Here is a 24,181-nt window from a genome sequence, read left to right as displayed (position 1 = left end):
GAGGAAATAGACTTTTCAAAGCAAATTTGAGAAAGCAAGAAGATTTATAAAGTTCAGACATTACCCACAGGGTTTGGAGTGCTTTACAATAAAAAAAAGTTTATTACAAAAAATACAATTTTTTACAAACAATTGCTAGTAGTTATGTTCTATAATTGCTTGCTTGCAAGTACGATGTCACTTTTGCATTTTATTTAACTTATAAGGTATGTCGATATAGGAATAGACCTTATAGGCTATACAGGTATATGTAGTCTGTCAGTGTGTTGCAGGTCAAGCTAGCTGCACTGCACAGCATATCTGATAACTCCCTGGCCTGGTCACAAGAGCACACTAGTGTGTCTGATCAAAGGCAACTGGGTCCTCCAGGGATTTCCTTTCTGAACGATATGATCTGTTACTAGGTGTTTTTGCTTACCTCCTGAAAAAATTGCTTACATGTGTTGCTCGTATTAGGAAGGCTAGGAAGAGCCTGCTTTTGGCAAACCAGTTTTATTATTCACGGCAGTTAAAAGCCATTTGTCAGGCCATAAACACTTGGCTCACAGGACCATAGAACTATGTTGGTGAAGGAAATACCAGGCTCTTGCCTTTGACGTGTGACAGTAGCCCATTGTGAATTTTATGTTTTATTTCTTCACATTTTCTTATGTGCAAGCAGCAGAACAAAAAAATCAAATAAACCACAGTGTATTGGTAATAAATTTAAAAAAGTTAACGGGTCTTTCCCCTTTTTTAAAAATCTTTAAACTTTATGACGTATGATAGAGCTGGTATTTGGGGGCTTAGGAAGAAGAGGTTCTATCCATGTTCTAGGATGCTGAATGGGATCGTTTACAACAGCCGCTTTTGTCAATTTATTTTAAGGATTGTAATAGCATGGTGGCAGAACATGCGGGCCATCTAACTCACTTCTGACTCATCTGACTCACTTCCTGGTTGTGATGTCACCAGCCTGTTCTGGTTTGCCATTTTCGCAATTCGTGACTTTCAAATACCGAATAACTAATTTTTATGCGATTCTGTAGGAGAGTGGCCTGGTTTGTAGTGGGTACCAAGTGGTACTTACACCTTGCACCAGGTCCAGGTATCCCTTATTAGTGTAGAGGGGTGTCTAGCAGCTTAGGCTGATAGAAAAGGTAGCTTAGCAGAGCAGCTTAGGCTGAACTAGGAGGCGTGTAAAGCTCCTACTATACCACTGGTGTCATATGCACAATATCACAAGAAAACACAATACACAGATATACTAAAAATAAAGGTACTTTATTTTTATGACAATATGCCAAAAGTATCTCAGTGAGTACCCTCAGTATGAGGATAGCAAATATACACAAGATATATGTACACAATACCAAAAATATGCAGTAATAGCAATAGAAAGCAATGCAAGCAATGTACAGTCACAATAGATTGTAATGAGGGCACATAGGGATAGGGGCAACACAAACCATATACTCTAGAAGTGGAATGCGAACCAAGAATGGACCCCAAACCTATGTGACCTTGTAGAGGGTCGCTGGGACTGTAAGAAAGCAGTGAGGGTTAGAAAAGTAGCCCACCCCAAGACCCTGAAAAGTGGGTGCAAAGTGCACCTAAGTTCCCCAAAGAGCACAGAAGTCGTGATAGGGGAATTCTGCAAGGAAGACCAACACCAGCAATGCAACAACGATGGATTTCCGGACGAGAGTACCTGTGGAACAAGGGGACCAAGTCCAAAAGTCATGATCAAGTCGGGAGTGGGCAGATGCCCAGGAAATGCCAGCTATGGATGCAAAGGAGCTGCCACTGGATGGTAGAAGCTGTGGATTCTGCAAAAACGACAAGGGCTAGAAACTTCCCCTTTGGAGGATGGATGTCCCACGTCGTGAAGAAGCTTGCAGAGGTATTTCCGTGCAGAAAGACCACCAACAAGCCTTGCTAGCTGCAAGGGTTGTGGTTAGGGTTTTTGGGTGCTGCTGTGGCCCAGGAGGGACCAGGATGTCGCTAATTGCGTGAGGAGACAGAGGGGGCGTCCAGCCAGACAAAGAGCCCACTCAGAAGCAAGCAGCACCCGCAGAAGTGCCAGAACAGGCACTACGAAGTGGAGTGAACCGGAGCTCACCCGAAGTCACAAAGGAAGGTCCCACGACGCCGGAGGACAACTCAGGAGGTCGTGCACTGCAGGTTAGAGTGTCGGGGACCCAGGCTTGGCTGTGCACAAAGGAAACCCTGGAAGAGTGCACAGGAGCCGGAGCAGCTGCAAATCACGCAGTACCCAGCAATGCAGTCTAGCGTGGGGAGGCAAGGACTTACCTCCACCAAACTTGGACTGAAGAGTCACTGGACTGTGTGAGTCACTTGGACAGAGTTGCTGAGTTCCAGGGACCTCGCTCGTCATGCTGAGAGGAGACCCAGAGGACTGGTGATGCAGTCTTTTGGTGCCTGCGGTTGCAGGGGGACGATTCCGTCGACCCACAGGAGATTTCTTTGGAGCTTCTAGTGCAGAAAGGAGGCAGACTACCCCCACAGCATGCACCACCAGGAAAACAGTCGAGAAGGCAGCCGGATCTGCGTTACAAGGTCGCAGTAGTCGTCTTTGCTACTTTGTTGCAGTTTTGCAGGCTTCCAGAGCAGTCAGCGGTCGATTCCTTGGCAGAAGGTGAAGAGAGAGATGCAGAGAAACTCTGATGAGCTCTTGCATTCGTTATCTAAAGATTTCCCCAAAGCAGAGACCCTAAATAGCCAGAAAATGAGGTTTGGCTACTTAAGAGAGAGGATAGGCTAGCAACACCTGAAGGAGCCTATCAGAAGGAGTCTCTGACGTCACCTGCTGGCACTGGCCACTCAGAGCAGTCCAGTCTGCCAGCAGCACCTCTGGTTCCAAGATGGCAGAGGTCTGGAGCACACTGGGAGGTGCAGGTCTGGGGAGTGGTCACTCCCCTTTCCTTTGTCCAGTTTCGCGCCAGAGCAGGGCTGGGGGATCCCTGAACCGGTGTAGACTGGCTTATGCAGAGATGGGCACCATCTGTGCCCATCAAAGCATTTCCAGAGGCTGGGGGAGGCTACTCCTCCCCAGCCCTGAAACCTTTTTCCAAAGGGAGAGGGTGTAACACCCTCTCTCTGAGGAAGTCCTTTGTTCTGCCTTCCTGGGCCAAGCCTGGCTGGACCCCAGGAGGGCAGAAACCTGTCTGAGGAGTTGGCAGCAGCTGCAGTGAAACCCCGGGAAAGGTAGTTTGGCAGTACCCGGGTCTGAGCTAGAGACTCGGGGGATCATGGAATTGTCTCCCCAATGCCAGAATGGCATTGGGGTGACAATTCCATGATCTTAGACATGTTACATGGCCATGTTCGGAGTTACCATTGTGACGCTATACATATGTTGTGACATATGTATAGTGCACACGTGTAATGGTGACCCCGCACTCACAAAGTCCGGGGAATTTGCCCTGAACAATGTGGGGGCACCTTGGCTAGTGCCAGGGTGCCCACACACTAAGTAACCTAGCACCCAACCTTTACCAGGTAAAGGTTAGACATATAGGTGACTTATAAGTTACTTAAGTGCAGTGGTAAATGGCTTTGAAATAACGTGGACGTTATTTCACTCAGGCTGCAATGGCATGCCTGTGTAAGAATTGTCAGAGCTCCTTATGGGTGGCAATAGAAATGCTGCAGCCCATAGGGATCTCCTGGAACCCCAATACCCTGGGTACCTCAGTACCATATACTAGGGAATTATAAGGTTGTTCCAGTATGCCAATGTAAATTGGTGAAATTGGTCACTAGCCTGTTAGTGACAATTTGTACAGAGAGAGCATAACCACTGAGGTTCTGGTTAGCAGAGCCTCAGTGAGACAGTTAGGCATCACACAGGGAACACATACATATAGGTCACAAACTTATGAGCACTGGGGTCCTGGCTAGCAGGGTCCCAGTGACACATAACAAACATACTGAAAACATAGGGTTTTCACTATGAGCACTGGGCCCTGGCTGGCAGGATCCCAGTGAGACAGTGAAAACACCCTGACATACACTCACAAACAGGCCAAAAGTGGGGGTAACAAGGCTAGAAAGAGGCTACTTTCTCACACAACCCCCCCCCCAAAAGAAGGACAATAAGGCTAACCTTGGCCAGTTGAGACTTTATTGTCTAAGTGGTGATAAGTAGAGAGTAGCTCTGCAATAGACTGGTTACTCCCTTTATCATCCACTATATGGTTACTTCCCTGTGGGGATGTAAACCACCCTGTTTGAAGTTTTTTAGCTAAGCAACAATGTGAAGATATATTTTCAGAGTTTCTATCAGTAAGGTTTAGTTTAGAGCAGTGGGAATTGTCCACTGAACCTATTTGTAGTGATGAAAATGCCACACAGGCATGCTGTCTCAGTAAAGCCATAGCTGGGCAAAAACTTGGTCCATATGGCTGGAAGAGAGAACAGGGATGCTGTTTCTCTTTAGTTGGAGCAGGGCAGGGATGCTGTCCTATGAGCTCCACACTAGGGCAGGGATGCTGTCCTAAGTGTTGTGAGGCAGTGCAGAGTTTCTGCACTAAAGTTTCTCGGGGAGGGTTGGAGGGATGCTCCATGTTAACTAAAATGGTGCTCTTTTTCTCACCAATATGAGTTATCCCACAGAGAGGTACTTCCACATCAGGGAGTACAGCTATGCCAGCTGATGATTCTCTTGGAACAGGTGCCACCCCAGGAGAGGTTTCTCCCACCACAGGAATGGTATCCTGAATGGTAGGGTGGTTAGGGGATACTGTGATACCCTTTGTACCTGTTGTTGGTGAGGGATCCTGAGTTTTCAGGCCTTCTCTCCTTTGCTTTTTCATTTCAGTAGAAATGGGAGGGAACAATTCCTCAGGGATACCCAGCATGGCTGCATGGGTATAAAACTCTACATCAGCCCAACCTGAGGCCTCTAGGTCATTACCTAAGAGACATTCTACAGGTAAGCTAGGTGACACTACCACCTGCTTAGGGCCAGTAACTCCACCCCAACTAAGCTGAACTATAGCTAAGGGAAGAAACTTAGTGGAGATATGGACATCAATAATCTTATACTGTTGTCCAATGATGTGTTGTTCAGGAGCCACAAGGTTTTCAGTCACCAAAGTGATACTGGCACCTGTGTCCCTGTAGGCCTGAGCCTCAACACCATTTATTGAAACTCTCTGCCTGTACTTATCCATTGTAAGGGGACAAGCAGCCAGTGTGGCAAGGCCAATGCCACTAGGTGTGACAGAAACTGTCTTGGGACTGACTACCCCAGTTTCTATGATGGACCCATAAGTGAACCCAACTACACCCTTAACTTGACTGTTGCCAGCAGTCCCACCACTAGTACGACTACTGCTAGGGGCACTAGAGCTTGATGTATTAGTGGTGGTAGGCTCAGGGGGTTTACCTGGACAGGACTTATCCCCTGGCCTCTGTTTTTACACACAAAGCACCAAGGCTTTTTAATGTGTGTGGGTTGAGAAGAAGAGGAAGAATTTGTTTTATCCCCACCCCCTGAAGAGTGTTTAGGATTTGAAGAAGGATCTTTGGTTTTACCCTTGTCCCCATGCTTATCCTGAGATTTCTCACCATCTTTCTTCTTGCCATCCTTTCACCACCTGTATGAACTTTTCTGTTCACTCTTGTTCTGACCCATTTGTCTGCCTTCTTTCCCAATTCTTGAGGAGAGGTCACATCAGAGTCTACGAGGTACTGGTGCAACAAATCAGACACACAATTATTAAGAATATGCTCTCTCAGGATTAAGTTATACAGACTTTCATAGTCAGAAACTTTACTGCCATGTAACCACCCCTCCAAGGCCTTCACTGAATGGTCAACAAAGTCTACCCAGTCTTGTGAAGACTCCTTTTTGGTTTCTCTGAACTTGATCCTGTACTGTTCAGTGGTTAAGCCATAACCATCTAGGAGTGCATTCTTAAGAACTGTAAAATCATTGGCATCACTTTCCTAAACAGTAATGAGCCTATCCCTACCCTTTCCACTGAAAGATAGCCATAGGATAGCAGCCCACTGCCTTTGAGGGACCCCCTGTACATTACAGGCCCTCTCAAGTGCAGCAAACCACTTGTTAATGTCATCCCCCTCCTTGTAAGGGGGAACTATCTTGTGCAGATTCCTAGAATCATGCTCTTTTACAGGATTACTATCTGTAATACTGCTGCTGCCACCATGGGGTCCAAACCCCAACCTCTGTCTTTCTTTTTCTAAGTCAAATGCTTGTCTATCTAAATCCAGCTGTTGCTTTTTGAGCTTCAGCCTGGATTCTTCCACTCTCAATCTATTGAGTCCCCTTTCTAACATTCTGTCTTCAGGGAGGGTGGGTTGGGCATGCTTTGACACAGAGGAATGGTGAGAATGAACAGAGGGAGACCTGTCCCTAACAGATAGCACTCTAACAACCTGGCCTAAAGGAGTAACCTGTATACTATGATGAGAACTCACATCAGTACCAACCCTGCTAGGTGGCCTGCTAAGGGGCAGGTTGGGAAGGTTCCCTTCTAACCCTCTTACTGGGGGTGCCCCAGAGTCAGAGTGTGAACCATCAGCCAATCTCTCACCAGAGGTGCCAGCTAAGGTCTTATCCTGTTCAATGAGCATATTAACCAGCAGTTCTCTTGAGGGATTCTTCCCTACCCCTAAACCTCTTTCAATGCAGAGACTCCTTGCTCCTTTCCAGCTAAGGTGATCATATGCAACTCTGGTCAGATCCACAGTTTGGCCTGTACCAGACATGATAGAAAAGGTTTAAGGGACAGAAAAAGAAAGAAAAAGTTTCAGAACTTTTTAAAGAACAGAAAAAAAAAGCTTTTTAAACTTTTAAGAACTTTTTGAAAGTTTTAGAGGTACTTTTCAGCACTTAGCAAAGGAGTAAGAGAAGAAAAGCAAAACTTTTTGGTTAGGTGTACATACACTGAACTTGTTTTGTATATTTTTCTCTTATGAAAAGTACAAAATGACAAAGTGGTAAGTAGTTGCAAATACTTATCCCACCGCTGCACAACCAATGTAGGAGGCTGGCCTGGTTTGTAGTGGGTACCAAGGGGTAATTACACCTTGCACCAGGTCCAGGTATCCCTTATTAGTGTAGAGGGGTGTCTAGCAGCTTAGGCTGATAGAAAAGGTAGCTTAGCAGAGCAGTTTAGGCTGAACTAGGAGGCGTGTAAAGCTCTTACTATACCACTGGTGTCATATGCACAATATCATAAGAAAACACAATACACAGATATACTAAAAATAAAGATACTTTAATTTTATGACAATATGCCAAAAGTATCTCAGTGAGTACCCTCAGTATGAGGATAGCAAATATATGTACACAATGCCAAAAATATGCAGTAAGAGCAATAGAAAGCAATGCAAGCAATGTACAGTCACAATAGATTGCAATGAGGGCACATAGGGATAGGGGCAACACAAACCATATACTCTAGAAGTGGAATGCGAACCAAGAATGGACCCCAAACCTATGTGACCTTGTAGAGGGTCGCTGGGACTGTAACTGTAAGAAAATAGTGAGGGTTAGAAAAATAGCCCACCCCAAGACCCTGAAAAGTGGGTGCAAAGTGCACCTAAGTTCCCCAAAGAGCACAGAAGTCGTGATCGGGGAATTCTGCAAGGAAGACCAACACCAGCAATGCAACAACGATGGATTTCCGGACGAGAGTACCTGTGGAACAAGGGGACCAAGTCCAAAAGTCACGATCAAGTCGGGAGTGGGCAGATGCCCAGGAAATGCCAGCTGTGGATGCAAAGAAGCTGCCACTGGATGGTAGAAGCTGTGGATTCTGCAAGAACGACAAGGGCTAGAAACTTCCCCTTTGGAGGATGGATGTCCCACGTCTCGAAGAAGCTTGCAGAGGAGTTTCCGTGCAGAAAGACCGCCAACAAGCCTTGCTAGCTGCAAGGGTTGCGGTTAGGGTTTTTGGATGCTGCTGTGGCCCAGGATGGACCAGGTGTAGGAAAGTACCATCTTGCCTGGCATGTTACCCCCATTTTTCACTGTATATATGTTGTTTTAGTTGTATGTGTCACTGGGACCCTGGTAACCCAGGGCCCCAGTGCTCATAAGTGTGCCTGAATGTGTTACCTGTGTAGTGACAAAGGTCCGTATTTATACTTTTTTTAGCGCCGCATTTGCGCCGCTTTTTGACGCAAAACGGCGCAAACCTACAAAATACAATGGCATTTTGCAAGTTTGCACCGTTTTTGCATCAAAAAACGACGCAAATGTGGCGCAAAAAAAGTATAAATACGGGCCCAACTGTCTCACTGAGGCTCTGCTAATCAGAACCTCAGTGGTTATGCTCTCTCATTTCTTTCCAAATTGTCACTAACAGGCTAGTGACCAATTTTACCAATTTACATTGGCTTACTGGAACACCCTTATAATTCCCTAGCATATGGTACTGAGGTACCCAGGGTATTGGGGTTCCAGGAGATCCATATGGGCTGCAGCATTTCTTTTGCCACCCATAGGGAGCTCTGACAATTCTTACACAGGCCTGCCACTGCAGCCTGAGTGAAATAACGTCCACGTTATTTCACAGCCATTTTACACTGCACTTAAGTAACTTATAAGTCACCTATATGTCTAACCTTTACCTGGTAAAGGTTAGGTGCAAAGTTACTTAGTGTGAGGGCACCCTGGCACTAGCCAAGGTGCCCCCACATTGTTCAGGGCCAATTCCCCGGACTTTGTGAGTGCGGGGACACCATTACACGCGTGCACTACATATAGGTCACTACCTATATGTAGCTTCACAATGGTAACTCCGAATATGGCCATGTAACATGTCTATGATCATGGAATTGCCCCCTCTATGCCATCCTGGCATAGTTGGCACAATCCCATGATCCCAGTGGTCTGTAGCACAGACCCTGGTACTGCCAAACTGCCCTTCCTGGGGTTTCACTGCAGCTGCTGCCAACCCCTCAGACAGGCATCTGCCCTCCTGGGGTCCAGCCAGGCCTGGCCCAGGATGGCAGAACAAAGAACTTCCTCTGAGAGAGAGTGTTACACCCTCTCCCTTTGGAAAATGGTGTGAAGGCAGGGGAGGAGTAGCCTCCCCCAGCCTCTGGAAATGCTTTCTTGGGCACAGATGTGCCCAATTCTGCATAAGCCAGTCTACACCGGTTCAGGGGACCCCTTAGCCCTGCTCTGGCGCGAAACTGGACAAAGGAAAGGGGAGTGACCACTCCCCTGACCTGCACCTCCCCTGGGAGGTGTCCAGAGCTCCTCCAGTGTGCTCCAGACCTCTGCCATCTTGGAAACAGAGGTGCTGCTGGCACACTGGACTGCTCTGAGTGGCCAGTGCCACCAGGTGACGTCAGAGACTCCTTGTGATAGGCTCCTTCAGGTGTTGCTAGCCTATCCTCTCTCCTAAGTAGCCAAACCCTCTTTTCTGGCTATTTAGGGTCTCTGTCTCTGGGGAAACTTTAGATAACGAATGCAAGAGCTCATCCGAGTTCCTCTGCATCTCTCTCTTCACCTTCTGCCAAGGAATCGACTGCTGACCGCGCTGGAAGCCTGCAAACCTGCAACATAGTAGCAAAGACGACTGCTGCAACTCTGTAACGCTGATCCTGCCGCCTTCTCGACTGTTTTCCTGGTGGTGCATGCTGTGGGGGTAGTCTGCCTCCTCTCTGCACTAGAAGCTCCGAAGAAATCTCCCGTGGGTCGACGGAATCTTCCCCCTGCAACCGCAGGCACCAAAAAGCTGCATTACCGGTCCCTTGGGTCTCCTCTCAGCACGACGAGCGAGGTCCCTCGAATCCAGCAACTCTGTCCAAGTGACTCCCACAGTCCAGTGACTCTTCAGTCCAAGTTTGGTGGAGGTAAGTCCTTGCCTCACCTCGCTAGACTGCATTGCTGGGAACCGCGACTTTTGCACCTACTCCGGCCTCCGTGCACTTCCGGCGGAAATCCTTTGTGCACAGTCCAGCCTGGGTCCACGGCACTCTAACCTGCATTGCACGACCTCCTAAGTTGTTCTCTGGAGACGTGGGACTTCTTTGTGCGACTTCGGGTGAGCACTGTTTCACGAATCCTTGTAGTGCCTGTTTCTGGCACTTCTCCGGTTGCTACCTGCTGCTAAGAGGGCTCCTTGTCTTGCTCGACGTCTCCTCTACCTCCTGGTCCAACTTGCGACCTCCTGGTCCATCCTGGACCACAGCAGCATCCCAAAACGCTAACCGTACGATTTGCAGCTAGCAAGGCTTGTTGGCGTTCTTTCGGCGGGAAAACACTTCTGCACGACTCTACAAGGCGAGTGGGATCGGTCCTCCAAAGGGGAAGTTTCTAACCTTTTGCGTTCCTGCAGAAACCGCAGCTTCTTCTGTCCAGTAGAAGCTTCTTTGCACCCGCAGCTGGCATTTCCTGGGCATCTGCCCATCTCTGACTTGCTTGTGACTTTTGGACTTGGTCCCCTTGTTCCACAGGTACCCCAGATTGGAAATCCAGTGTTGTTGCATTGTTGGTTTGTGTCTTTCCTGCATTATTCCTCTAACACGACTTCTTTATCCTTAGGGGAACTTTAGTGCACTTTGCACTCACTTTTCAGGGTCTTGGGGAGGGTTATTTTTCTAACTCTCACTATTTTCTAATAGTCCCAGCGACCCTCTACAAGGTCACATAGGTTTGGGGTCCATTCGTGGTTCGCATTCCACTTTTGGAGTATATGGTTTGTGTTGCCCTATCCCTATGTGTCCCTATTGCATCCTATTGTAACTATACATTGTTTGCACTGTTTTCTAAGACTATACTGCATATTTTTGCTATTGTGTATATATATCTTGTGTATATTTCCTATCCTCTCACTGAGGGTACACTCTGAGATACTTTGGCACATTGTCATAAAAATAAAGTACCTTTATTTTTAGTATAACTGTGTATTGTGTTTTCTTATGATATTGTGCATATGACACTAGGTGGTACTGTAGTAGCTTCACACCTCTCCTAGTTCAGCCTAAGCTGCTCTGCTAAGCTACCATTATCTATCAGCCTAAGCTGCTAGACACCCTATACACTAATAAGGGATAACTGGGCCTGGTGCAAGGTGCAAGTACCCCTTGGTACTCACTACAAGGCAGTCCAGCCTCCTACATTGGTTGTGCAGCGGTGGGATAAGTGCTTTGAGACTACTTACCACTCTTGTCATTGTACTTTTCATAAGAGAAAAATATACAAAACAAGGTCAGTGTATATACACATAGCCAAAAAGTTTTGCATTTCCTCTTTTCACTCTTTTCTAAGTGCTGAAAAGTACTTCTAAACTTTCTAAAAAGTTCTAAAAAGTTTAAAAAGTTTTTTTCTCTGTCTTTCTAAAAGCTCTGACAAACTTTTTTTTCTTTTTCTATCACTTTAACTCTCTCTAAAAATGTCTGGCACAGGCCAAAATGTTGACCTGTCTAAGATTGCATATGATCACCTTAGCTGGAAATGAGCAAGGAGTCTCTGCATAGGGAGAGGTTTGAGTGTAGGGAAGAATCCTTCCTTGGAACTGTTACTTAACATGCTTAGAGAACAAGATAAGGCTAAAAGTGCCCCATCTGTTGAAAAAGTAGCTAATGGTTCTCAATCTGATCCAGGGACTCCCCCAGGTAAAGGTTCAGGAAAGAAACTTCTTAGCCTTCCCATTACAAGACAGTCTAGCATAGTTGGTACTGAGGTGGAGTCACATCATACAGATGATGTGCTCTCACATTACACTGTCAGCCAAGCTGTTAGGGTGCCCTCTGTAAGGGACAGGTCTCCTTCTGTTCATTCCCATCATACCTCTGTATCTAGAAATGTCCCTCCCACCAACCCTGTTGACAGATAGTTAGAAAGCGAACTCAATAAGTTGAGGGTGGAACAAACCAGACTGAAGCATAAAAAGCAACAGCTGGATTTGGATAGACAGTCTTTAGAATTAGAGAAGGAAAGACAGAAGTTGGGTTTAGAAACCCATGGTGGCAGCAGCAGTATTCCCCATAGTCATCCTGCAAAAGAGCATGATTCCAGGAATCTGCACAAGATAGTTCCCCCTTATAAGGAGGGGGATGACATTAACAAGTGGTTTGCTGCACTTGAGAGGGCCTGTGTTGTACAGGACGTCCCTCAAAGGCAGTGGGCTGCTATCCTATGGCTATCATTTAGTGGAAAAGGTAGGGATAGGCTCCTTACTGTGAAAGAAAGTGATGCCAATAATTTTACAGTACTTAAGAATGCACTCCTGGATGGTTATGGCTTAACCACTGAACAGTACAGGATAAAGTTCAGAGAGACCAAAAAGGAGTCTTCACAAGACTGGGTTGATTTCATTGACCATTCAGTGAAGGCCTTGGAGGGGTGGTTACATGGCAGTAAAGTTACTGATTATGACAGCCTGTATAACTTGATCCTGAGAGAGCATATTCTTAATAATTGTGTGTCTGATTTGTTGCACCAGTACTTGGTGGACTCTGATCTGACCTCTCCCCAAGAATTGGGAAAGAAGGCAGACAAATGGGTCAGAACAAGGGTGAACAGAAAAGTTTATACAGGGGGTGACAAAGATGGCAACAAAAAGAAGGATGGTAAGTCTTCTGACAAGGGTGGGGACAAATCTAAAAATGAGTCTTCATCAGGCCCACAAAAACACTCTGGTGGGGGTGGTGGGTCCAAATCCTCCTTTAATCAAAACAAAGAAAAGAAACCATGGTGCTATTTATGTAAAGTAAAAGGCCATTGGACAACAGATCCCAGTTGTCCAAAGAAAAGCACCAAGCCTCCTACCACTACAACCCCTACTGCTACCCCTAGTGTCCCTACTAATAGCAGTGGTGGTGGGAGCAAACCTACTAATAGCCAATCCAAGGGAGTAGCTGGGCTCACTATTGGTAACTTAGTTGGGGTTGGCCTTGTTAGGGAGGCCACAGAGGCTGTGTTAGTCTCTGAGGGGGCTATTGATTTAGCCACCTTAGTTGCTTGTCCCCTTAATATGGATAAGTACAAGCAGCTACCCCTAATAAATGGTGTTGAGGTTCAGGCCTACAGGGACACTGGAGCCAGTGTGACTATGGTCATAGAGAAACTGGTCCACCCTGAACAACATCTACTTGGTCACCAGTACCAAGTAACCGATGCTCACAACAACACACTTAGCCACCCCATGGCTGTTGTTAATCTCAACTGGGGGGGGGGGTTACTGGTCCAAAGAAAGTTGTGGTAGCCACAGATTTACCTGTAGACTGTCTACTAGGAAATGATTTGGAGACATCAGCTTGGTCAGATGTGGAGTTGGAGGCCCATGCAGCAATGCTGGGCATCCCAGGGCATATTTTTGCTTTGACAAGGGCTCAGGCCAAAAAGCAAAAAGGACAGGGAAGCTTGGATCCTGGAACAATGGACCAAGTGCTCCCTAAAGCTAGGGCTAGTAGAAGCAAACCACTTCCTACTATCCCTCCCTCTACAGTGGATTCAACTTCTGAGGAAGAAGAATTCCCTCCCTGTGCAGAACCTACACCAGAGGAGCTGGAAGCAGACACTGCTGAGCTTTTGGGTGAAGGGGGGCCTGCCAGGGAGGAGCTGAGTGTGGCACAGCAAACCTGTCCCACATTAGAGGGTCTAAGACAGCAAGCTGTCAAACAAGCTAATGGGGATGTCAGTGACTCTCACAGAGTTTACTGGGAGGACAACCTCTTGTACACTGAGCATAGGGATCCTAAACCTGGAGCTGCCAGGAGATTAGTGATTCCTCAGGAGTACAGAAAGTTCCTCCTAACTCTTGCCCACGACATTCCCCTAGCTGGGCACCTGGGTCAAATGAAAACTTGGGACAGACTTGTTCCCTTGTTTCATTGGCCTAGGATGTCTGAGGACACAAAAGATTTTTGTAAGTCCTGTGAAACCTGTCAAGCCAGTGGCAAAACAGGTGGCACACCAAAGGCACCCCTTATTCCACTGCCTGTGGTTGGGGTTCCCTTTGAAAGGGTAGGGGTTGACATAGTTGGCCCCCTTGACCCTCCTACTGCTTCAGGCAATAGGTTCATCTTGGTGGTAGTGGACCATGCCACAAGATACCCTGAAGCAATTCCTTTAAGGACCACTACAGCACCTGCAGTGGCAAAGGCCCTCCTGGGAATATTTTCTAGGGTGGGCTTCCCAAAGGAAGTAGTATCAGACAGGGGAAGCAATTTCATGTCTGCATACTTAAAGGCCATGTGGAAGGAGTGTGGTGTAACTTACAAGTTCACAACACCCTATCATCCACAAACAAATGGACTGGTGGAGAGATTTAATAAAACTCTCAAAGGAATGATTATGGGTCTCCCTGAAAAACTCCGCAGAAGATGGGATATCCTTCTACCATGCCTCCTTTTTGCCTACAGGGAGGTACCCCAGAAAGGAGTGGGCTTCAGCCCCTTTGAACTTCTTTTTGGACACCCTGTTAGGGGTCCACTCACACTTGTAAAGGAGGGTTGGGAACAACCTTTAAAAGCTCCTAAGCAGGATATTGTGGATTATGTACTTGGCCTCAGATCAAGGATGGCTGAGTACATGAAAAAGGCCAGCAAAAACCTTCAGGCCAGCCAAGAGCTCCAGAAGCAATGGCATGATCAGAAGGCTGTTTTGGTTCAGTACCAACCAGGGCAGAAAGTGTGGGTCTTGGAGCCTGTGGCCCCAAGAGCACTCCAAGATAAATGGAGTGGACCCCACACAATTGTTGAAAAGAAGGGAGAAGTCACCTATTTAGTTGACTTAGGCACTGCCAGGAGTCCCCTTAGGGTGCTCCATGTCAACCGCCTGAAACCCTACTATGACAGGGCTGATCTCACCCTGCTCATGGCAACTGATGAGGGACAGGAAGAAGACAGTGATCCTCTACCTGATCTCTTCTCTTCCACAGAACAAGATGCTCTTGTGGAAGGTGTAGTTTTGGCTGATTGTCTTACTGCTGAGCAGAAAGACCATTGCATAAATCTCCTAGATCAATTCTCTGAACTCTTCTCTACTGTGCCAGGTACCACTTCTTGGTGTGAGCACACTATAGATACTGGAGACAGTTTACCTGTCAAAAGTAAGATCTATAGGTAGCCTGACCATGTCAGGGACTGCATAAAGCAAGAGGTCCAGAAAATGTTAGAACTAGGAGTGGTTGAGCACTCTGAAAGTCCATGGGCTTCTCCTGTGGTACTTGTACCAAAACCCCATTCCAAAGATGGAAAGAAGGAAATGCGGTTTTGTGTAGACTATAGAGGTCTCAACTTGGTAACCAAAACTGATGCTCACCCTATACCCAGGGCAGATGAGCTCATAGATACACTGGCATCTGCCAAGTATCTAAGCACTTTTGATTTGACTGCAGGGTATTGGCAGATCAAATTGTCAGAAGATGCTAAACCTAAAACTGCATTTTCAACCATTGGAGGACATTACCAGTTTACTGTAATGCCTTTTGGTTTGAAAAATGCACCTGCCCCTTTTCAAAGGTTGGTGAACACAGTCCTGCAAGGGCTGGAAGCTTTCAGTGCAGCATATTTGGACGATATAGCTGTCTTTAGCTCCAGCTGGGATGATCACCTGGTCCACCTATGGAAAGTTTTGGAGGCCCTGCAGAAGGCAGGCCTCACTATCAAGGCTTCAAAGTGCCAGATAAGGCAGGGGAAGGTGGTTTATCTGGGACACCTTGTTGGTGGGGAACAGATTGCACCACTTCAGGGGAAAATCCAAACAATTATTGATTGGGTTCCCCCTACCACTCAGACTCAGGTGAGAGCCTTCCTAGGCCTCACTGGGTATTACAGGAGGTTCATTAAGAACTATGGCTCCAAGACCCCTCTTAATGACCTCACATCCAAGAAAATGCCTAAAAAGGTATTATGGACAGCAAACTGTCAGAAAGCTTTTGAGGAGCTGAAGCAGGCCATGTGCTCTGCACCTGTCCTGAAAAGCCCTTGTTACTCTAAAAAATTCTATGTCCAAACTGATGCATCTGAATTAGGAGTAGGGGCAGTCCTATCACAACTTAATTCTGAGGGCCAGGATCAACCTGTTGCTTTTATTAGTAGGAGGTTGACCCCTAGAGAAAAGCGTTGGTCTGCCATAGAGAGGGAGGCCTGTGCTGTGGTCTGGGCTCTGAAGAAGTTGAGGCCATACCTGTTTGGCACTCACTTCATTGTTCAGACAGACCACAAACCTCTACTTTGGCTAAAACAAATGAAAGGTGAAAATCCTAAATTGTTGAGGTGGTCCATATCCCTACAGGGAATGGACTATACAGTGGAACATAGACCTGGGAGTAGCCACTCCAATGCAGATGGACTCTCCAGATATTTCCACTTAGACAATGAAGACTCATCAGGTCATGGCTAGTCTTATTGTCCTTCGTTTGGGGGGGGTTGTGTAGGAAAGTACCATCTTGCCTGGCATGTTACCCCCATTTTTCACTGTATATATGTTGTTTTAGTTGTATGTGTCACTGGGACCCTGGTAACCCAGGGCCCCAGTGCTCATAAGTGTGCCTGAATGTGTTACCTGTGTAGTGACTAACTGTCTCACTGAGGCTCTGCTAATCAGAACCTCAGTGGTTATGCTCTCTCATTTCTTTCCAAATTGTCACTAACAGGCTAGTGACCAATTTTACCAATTTACATTGGCTTACTGGAACACCCTTATAATTCCCTAGTATATGGTACTGAGGTACCCAGGGTATTGGGGTTCCAGGAGATCCCTATGGGCTGCAGCATTTCTTTTGCCACCCATAGGGAGCTCTGACAATTCTCACACAGGCCTGCCACTGCAGCCTGAGTGAAATAACGTCCACGTCTATATGTCTAACCTTTACCTGGTAAAGGTTAGGTGCAAAGTTTCTTAGTGTGAGGGCACCCTGGCACTAGCCAAGGTGCCCCCACATTGTTCAGGGCCAATTCCCCGGACTTTGTGAGTGCGGGGACACCATTACACGCGTGCACTACATATAGGTCACTACCTATATGTAGCTTCACAATGGTAACTCCGAATATGGCCATGTAACATGTCTATGATCATGGAATTGCCCCCTCTATGCCATCCTGGCATAGTTGGCACAATCCCATGATCCCAGTGGTCTGTAGCACAGACCCTGGTACTGCCAAACTGCCCTTCCTGGGGTTTCACTGCAGCTGCTGCCAACCCCTCAGACAGGCATCTGCCCTCCTGGGGTCCAGCCAGGCCTGGCCCAGGATGGCAGAACAAAGAACTTCCTCTGAGAGAGAGTGTTACACACCCTCTCCCTTTGGAAAATGGTGTGAAGGCAGGGGAGGAGTAGCCTCCCCCAGCCTCTGGAAATGCTTTCTTGGGCACAGATGTGCCCAATTCTGCATAAGCCAGTCTACACCGGTTCAGGGGACCCCTTAGCCCTGCTCTGGCGCGAAACTGGACAAAGGAAAGGGGAGTGACCACTCCCCTGACCTGCACCTCCCCTGGGAGGTGTCCAGAGCTCCTCCAGTGTGCTCCAGACCTCTGCCATCTTGGAAACAGAGGTGCTGCTGGCACACTGGACTGCTCTGAGTGGCCAGTGCCACCAGGTGACGTCAGAGACTCCTTGTGATAGGCTCCTTCAGGTGTTGCTAGCCTATCCTCTCTCCTAAGTAGCCAAACCCTCTTTTCTGGCTATTTAGGGTCTCTGTCTCTGGGGAAACTTTAGATAACGAATGCAAGAGCTCATCCGAGTTCCTCTGCATCTCTCTCTTCACCTTCTGCCAAGGAATCGACTGCTGACCGCGCTGGAAGCCTGCAAACCTGCAACATAGTAGCAAAGACGACTACTGCAACTCTGTAACGCTGATCCTGCCGCCTTCTCGACTGTTTTCCTGGTGGTGCATGCTGTGGGGGTAGTCTGCCTCCTCTCTGCACTAGAAGCTCCGAAGAAATCTCCCGTGGGTCGACGGAATCTTCCCCCTGCAACCGCAGGCACCAAAAAGCTGCATTACCGGTCCCTTGGGTCTCCTCTCAGCACGACGAGCGAGGTCCCTCGAATCCAGCAACTCTGTCCAAGTGACTCCCACAGTCCAGTGACTCTTCAGTCCAAGTTTGGTGGAGGTAAGTCCTTGCCTCACCTCGCTAGACTGCATTGCTGGGAACCGCGACTTTTGCAGCTACTCCGGCCTCCGTGCACTTCCGGCGGAAATCCTTTGTGCACAGTCCAGCCTGGGTCCACGGCACTCTAACCTGCATTGCACGACCTCCTAAGTTGTTCTCTGGAGACGAGGGACTTCTTTGTGCGACTTCGGGTGAGCACTGTTTCACGAATCCTTGTAGTGCCTGTTTCTGGCACTTCTCCGGTTGCTACCTGCCGCTAAGAGGGCTCCTTGTCTTGCTCGACGTCCCCTCTACCTCCTGGTCCAACTTGCGACCTCCTGGTCCATCCTGGACCACAGCAGCATCCCAAAACTCTAACAGTACGATTTGCAGCTAGTAAGGCTTGTTGGCATTCTTTCGGCGGGAAAACACTTCTGCACGACTCTACAAGGCGAGTGGGATCGGTCCTCCAAAGGGGAAGTTTCTAACCTTTTGCGTTCCTGCAGAAACCGCAGCTTCTTCTGTCCAGTAGAAGCTTCTTTGCACCCGCAGCTGGCATTTCCTGGGCATCTGCCCATCTCTGACTTGCTTGTGACTTTTGGACTTGGTCCCCTTGTTCCACAGGTACCCCAGATTGGAAATCCAGTGTTGTTGCATTGTTGGTTTGTGTCTTTCCTGCATTATTCCTCTAACACGACTTCTTTATCCTTAGGGGAACTTTAGTGCACTTTGCACTCACTTTTCAGGGTCTTGGGGAGGGTTATTTTTCTAACTCTCACTATTTTCTAATAGTCCCAGCGACCCTCTACAAGGTCACATAGGTTTGGGGTCCATTCGTGGTTCGCATTCCACTTTTGGAGTATATGGTTTGTGTTGCCCTATCCCTATGTGTCCCTATTGCATCCTATTGTAACTATACATTGTTTGCACTGTTTTCTAAGACTATACTGCATATTTTTGCTATTGTGTATATATATCTTGTGTATATTTCCTATCCTCTCACTGAGGGTACACTCTGAGATACTTTGGCACATTGTCATAAAAATAAAGTACCTTTATTTTTAGTATAACTGTGTATTGTGTTTTCTTATGATATTGTGCATATGACACTAGGTGGTACTGTAGTAGCTTCACACCTCTCCTAGTTCAGCCTAAGCTGCTCTGCTAAGCTACCATTATCTATCAGCCTAAGCTGCTAGACACCCTATACACTAATAAGGGATAACTGGGCCTGGTGCAAGGTGCAAGTACCCCTTGGTACTCACTACAAGGCAGTCCAGCCTCCTACATTGGTTGTGCAGCGGTGGGATAAGTGCTTTGAGACTACTTACCACTCTTGTCATTGTACTTTTCATAAGAGAAAAATATACAAAACAAGGTCAGTGTATATACACATAGCCAAAAAGTTTTGCATTTCCTCTTTTCACTCTTTTCTAAGTGCTGAAAAGTACTTCTAAACTTTCAAAAAAGTTCTAAAAAGTTTTAAAAGTTTTTTTCTCTGTCTTTCTAAAAGCTCTGACAAACTTTTTTCTCTTTTTCTATCACTTTAACTCTCTCTAAAAATGTCTGGCACAGGCCAAAATGTTGACCTGTCTAAGATTGCATATGATCACCTTAGCTGGAAATGAGCAAGGAGTCTCTGCATAGGGAGAGGTTTGAGTGTAGGGAAGAATCCTTCCTTGGAACTGTTACTTAACATGCTTAGAGAACAAGATAAGGCTAAAAGTGCCCCATCTGTTGAAAAAGTAGCTAATGGTTCTCAATCTGATCCAGGGACTCCCCCAGGTAAAGGTTCAGGAAAGAAACTTCTTAGCCTTCCCATTACAAGACAGTCTAGCATAGTTGGTACTGAGGTGGAGTCACATCATACAGATGATGTGCTCTCACATTACACTGTCAGCCAAGCTGTTAGGGTGCCCTCTGTAAGGGACTGGTCTCCTTCTGTTCATTCCCATCATACCTCTGTATCTAGAAATGTCCCTCCCACCAACCCTGTTGACAGATAGTTAGAAAGCGAACTCAATAAGTTGAGGGTGGAACAAACCAGACTGAAGCATAAAAAGCAACAGCTGGATGTGGATAGACAGTCTTTAGAATTAGAGAAGGAAAGACAGAAGTTGGGTTTAGAAACCCATGGTGGCAGCAGCAGTATTCCCCATAGTCATCCTGCAAAAGAGCATGATTCCAGGAATCTGCACAAGATAGTTCCCCCTTATAAGGAGGGGGATGACATTAACAAGTGGTTTGCTGCACTTGAGAGGGCCTGTGTTGTACAGGACGTCCCTCAAAGGCAGTGGGCTGCTATCCTATGGCTATCATTTAGTGGAAAAGGTAGGGATAGGCTCCTTACTGTGAAAGAAAGTGATGCCAATAATTTTACAGTACTTAAGAATGCACTCCTGGATGGTTATGGCTTAACCACTGAACAGTACAGGATAAAGTTCAGAGAGACCAAAAAGGAGTCTTCACAAGACTGGGTTGATTTCATTGACCATTCAGTGAAGGCCTTGGAGGGGTGGTTACATGGCAGTAAAGTTACTGATTATGACAGCCTGTATAACTTGATCCTGAGAGAGCATATTCTTAATAATTGTGTGTCTGATTTGTTGCACCAGTACTTGGTGGACTCTGATCTGACCTCTCCCCAAGAATTGGGAAAGAAGGCAGACAAATGGGTCAGAACAAGGGTGAACAGAAAAGTTTATACAGGGGGTGACAAAGATGGCAACAAAAAGAAGGATGGTAAGTCTTCTGACAAGGGTGGGGACAAATCTAAAAATGAGTCTTCATCAGGCCCACAAAAACACTCTGGTGGGGGTGGTGGGTCCAAATCCTCCTTAAATCAAAACAAAGAAAAGAAACCATGGTGCTATTTATGTAAAGTAAAAGGCCATTGGACAACAGATCCCAGTTGTCCAAAGAAAAGCACCAAGCCTCCTACCACTACAACCCCTACTGCTACCCCTAGTGTCCCTACTAATAGCAGTGGTGGTGGGAGCAAACCTACTAATAGCCAATCCAAGGGAGTAGCTGGGCTCACTATTGGTAACTTAGTTGGGGTTGGCCTTGTTAGGGAGGCCACAGAGGCTGTGTTAGTCTCTGAGGGGGCTATTGATTTAGCCACCTTAGTTGCTTGTCCCCTTAATATGGATAAGTACAAGCAGCTACCCCTAATAAATGATGTTGAGGTTCAGGCCTACAGGGACACTGGAGCCAGTGTGACTATGGTCATAGAGAAACTGGTCCACCCTGAACAACATCTACTTGGTCACCAGTACCAAGTAACCGATGCTCACAACAACACACTTAGCCACCCCATGGCTGTTGTTAATCTCAACTGGGGGGGGGGGTTACTGGTCCAAAGAAAGTTGTGGTAGCCACAGATTTACCTGTAGACTGTCTACTAGGAAATGATTTGGAGACATCAGCTTGGTCAGATGTGGAGTTGGAGGCCCATGCAGCAATGCTGGGCATCCCAGGGCATATTTTTGCTTTGACAAGGGCTCAGGCCAAAAAGCAAAAAGGACAGGGAAGCTTGGATCCTGGAACAATGGACCAAGTGCTCCCTAAAGCTAGGGCTAGTAGAAGCAAACCACTTCCTACTATCCCTCCCTCTACAGTGGATTCAACTTCTGAGGAAGAAGAATTCCCTCCCTGTGCAGAACCTACACCAGAGGAGCTGGAAGCAGACACTGCTGAGCTTTTGGGTGAAGGGGGGCCTGCCAGGGAGGAGCTGAGTGTGGCACAGCAAACCTGTCCCACATTAGAGGGTCTAAGACAGCAAGCTGTCAAACAAGCTAATGGGGATGTCAGTGACTCTCACAGAGTTTACTGGGAGGACAACCTCTTGTACACTGAGCATAGGGATCCTAAACCTGGAGCTGCCAGGAGATTAGTGATTCCTCAGGAGTACAGAAAGTTCCTCCTAACTCTTGCCCACGACATTCCCCTAGCTGGGCACCTGGGTCAAATGAAAACTTGGGACAGACTTGTTCCCTTGTTTCATTGGCCTAGGATGTCTGAGGACACAAAAGATTTTTGTAAGTCCTGTGAAACCTGTCAAGCCAGTGGCAAAACAGGTGGCACACCAAAGGCACCCCTTATTCCACTGCCTGTGGTTGGGGTTCCCTTTGAAAGGGTAGGGGTTGACATAGTTGGCCCCCTTGACCCTCCTACTGCTTCAGGCAATAGGTTCATCTTGGTGGTAGTGGACCATGCCACAAGATACCCTGAAGCAATTCCTTTAAGGACCACTACAGCACCTGCAGTGGCAAAGGCCCTCCTGGGAATATTTTCTAGGGTGGGCTTCCCAAAGGAAGTAGTATCAGACAGGGGAAGCAATTTCATGTCTGCATACTTAAAGGCCATGTGGAAGGAGTGTGGTGTAACTTACAAGTTCACAACACCCTATCATCCACAAACAAATGGACTGGTGGAGAGATTTAATAAAACTCTCAAAGGTATGATTATGGGTCTCCCTGAAAAACTCCGCAGAAGATGGGATATCCTTCTACCATGCCTCCTTTTTGCCTACAGGGAGGTACCCCAGAAAGGAGTGGGCTTCAGCCCCTTTGAACTTCTTTTTGGACACCCTGTTAGGGGTCCACTCACACTTGTAAAGGAGGGTTGGGAACAACCTTTAAAAGCTCCTAAGCAGGATATTGTGGATTATGTACTTGGCCTCAGATCAAGGATGGCTGAGTACATGAAAAAGGCCAGCAAAAACCTTCAGGCCAGCCAAGAGCTCCAGAAGCAATGGCATGATCAGAAGGCTGTTTTGGTTCAGTACCAACCAGGGCAGAAAGTGTGGGTCTTGGAGCCTGTGGCCCCAAGAGCACTCCAAGATAAATGGAGTGGACCCCACACAATTGTTGAAAAGAAGGGAGAAGTCACCTATTTAGTTGACTTAGGCACTGCCAGGAGTCCCCTTAGGGTGCTCCATGTCAACCGCCTGAAACCCTACTATGACAGGGCTGATCTCACCCTGCTCATGGCAACTGATGAGGGACAGGAAGAAGACAGTGATCCTCTACCTGATCTCTTCTCTTCCACAGAACAAGATGCTCTTGTGGAAGGTGTAGTTTTGGCTGATTGTCTTACTGCTGAGCAGAAAGACCATTGCATAAATCTCCTAGATCAATTCTCTGAACTCTTCTCTACTGTGCCAGGTACCACTTCTTGGTGTGAGCACACTATAGATACTGGAGACAGTTTACCTGTCAAAAGTAAGATCTATAGGTAGCCTGACCATGTCAGGGACTGCATAAAGCAAGAGGTCCAGAAAATGTTAGAACTAGGAGTGGTTGAGCACTCTGAAAGTCCATGGGCTTCTCCTGTGGTACTTGTACCAAAACCCCATTCCAAAGATGGAAAGAAGGAAATGCGGTTTTGTGTAGACTATAGAGGTCTCAACTTGGTAACCAAAACTGATGCTCACCCTATACCCAGGGCAGATGAGCTCATAGATACACTGGCATCTGCCAAGTATCTAAGCACTTTTGATTTGACTGCAGGGTATTGGCAGATCAAATTGTCAGAAGATGCTAAACCTAAAACTGCATTTTCAACCATTGGAGGACATTACCAGTTTACTGTAATGCCTTTTGGTTTGAAAAATGCACCTGCCCCTTTTCAAAGGTTGGTGAACACAGTCCTGCAAGGGCTGGAAGCTTTCAGTGCAGCATATTTGGACGATATAGCTGTCTTTAGCTCCAGCTGGGATGATCACCTGGTCCACCTTTGGAAAGTTTTGGAGGCCCTGCAGAAGGCAGGCCTCACTATCAAGGCTTCAAAGTGCCAGATAAGGCAGGGGAAGGTGGTTTATCTGGGACACCTTGTTGGTGAGGAACAGATTGCACCACTTCAGGGGAAAATCCAAACAATTATTGATTGGGTTCCCCCTACCACTCAGACTCAGGTGAGAGCCTTCCTAGGCCTCACTGGGTATTACAGGAGGTTCATTAAGAACTATGGCTCCAAGACCCCTCTTAATGACCTCACATCCAAGAAAATGCCTAAAAAGGTATTATGGACAGCAAACTGTCAGAAAGCTTTTGAGGAGCTCTGCACCTGTCCTGAAAAGCCCTTGTTACTCTAAAAAATTCTATGTCCAAACTGATGCATCTGAATTAGGAGTAGGGGCAGTCCTATCAC

General features: G+C 47.0%; 1 protein-coding gene across 1 annotated transcript in view; it reads right to left on the bottom strand.

The window, feature by feature from the left end:
• The window catches only part of LOC138299982 (peptidase inhibitor 16-like), a 303,085-nt gene that overhangs the window by 62,271 nt on the left and 216,633 nt on the right, over positions 1-24,181 (bottom strand). The window lies entirely within an intron of this gene.

This window comes from Pleurodeles waltl, chromosome 6, assembly GCF_031143425.1.
Source record: "Pleurodeles waltl isolate 20211129_DDA chromosome 6, aPleWal1.hap1.20221129, whole genome shotgun sequence".
Lineage (NCBI taxonomy): Eukaryota > Metazoa > Chordata > Amphibia > Caudata > Salamandridae > Pleurodeles > Pleurodeles waltl.
The sequence above is the reverse complement of the archived record's forward strand: the minus strand, read 5'-3'. Positions and strand labels throughout refer to the sequence as shown.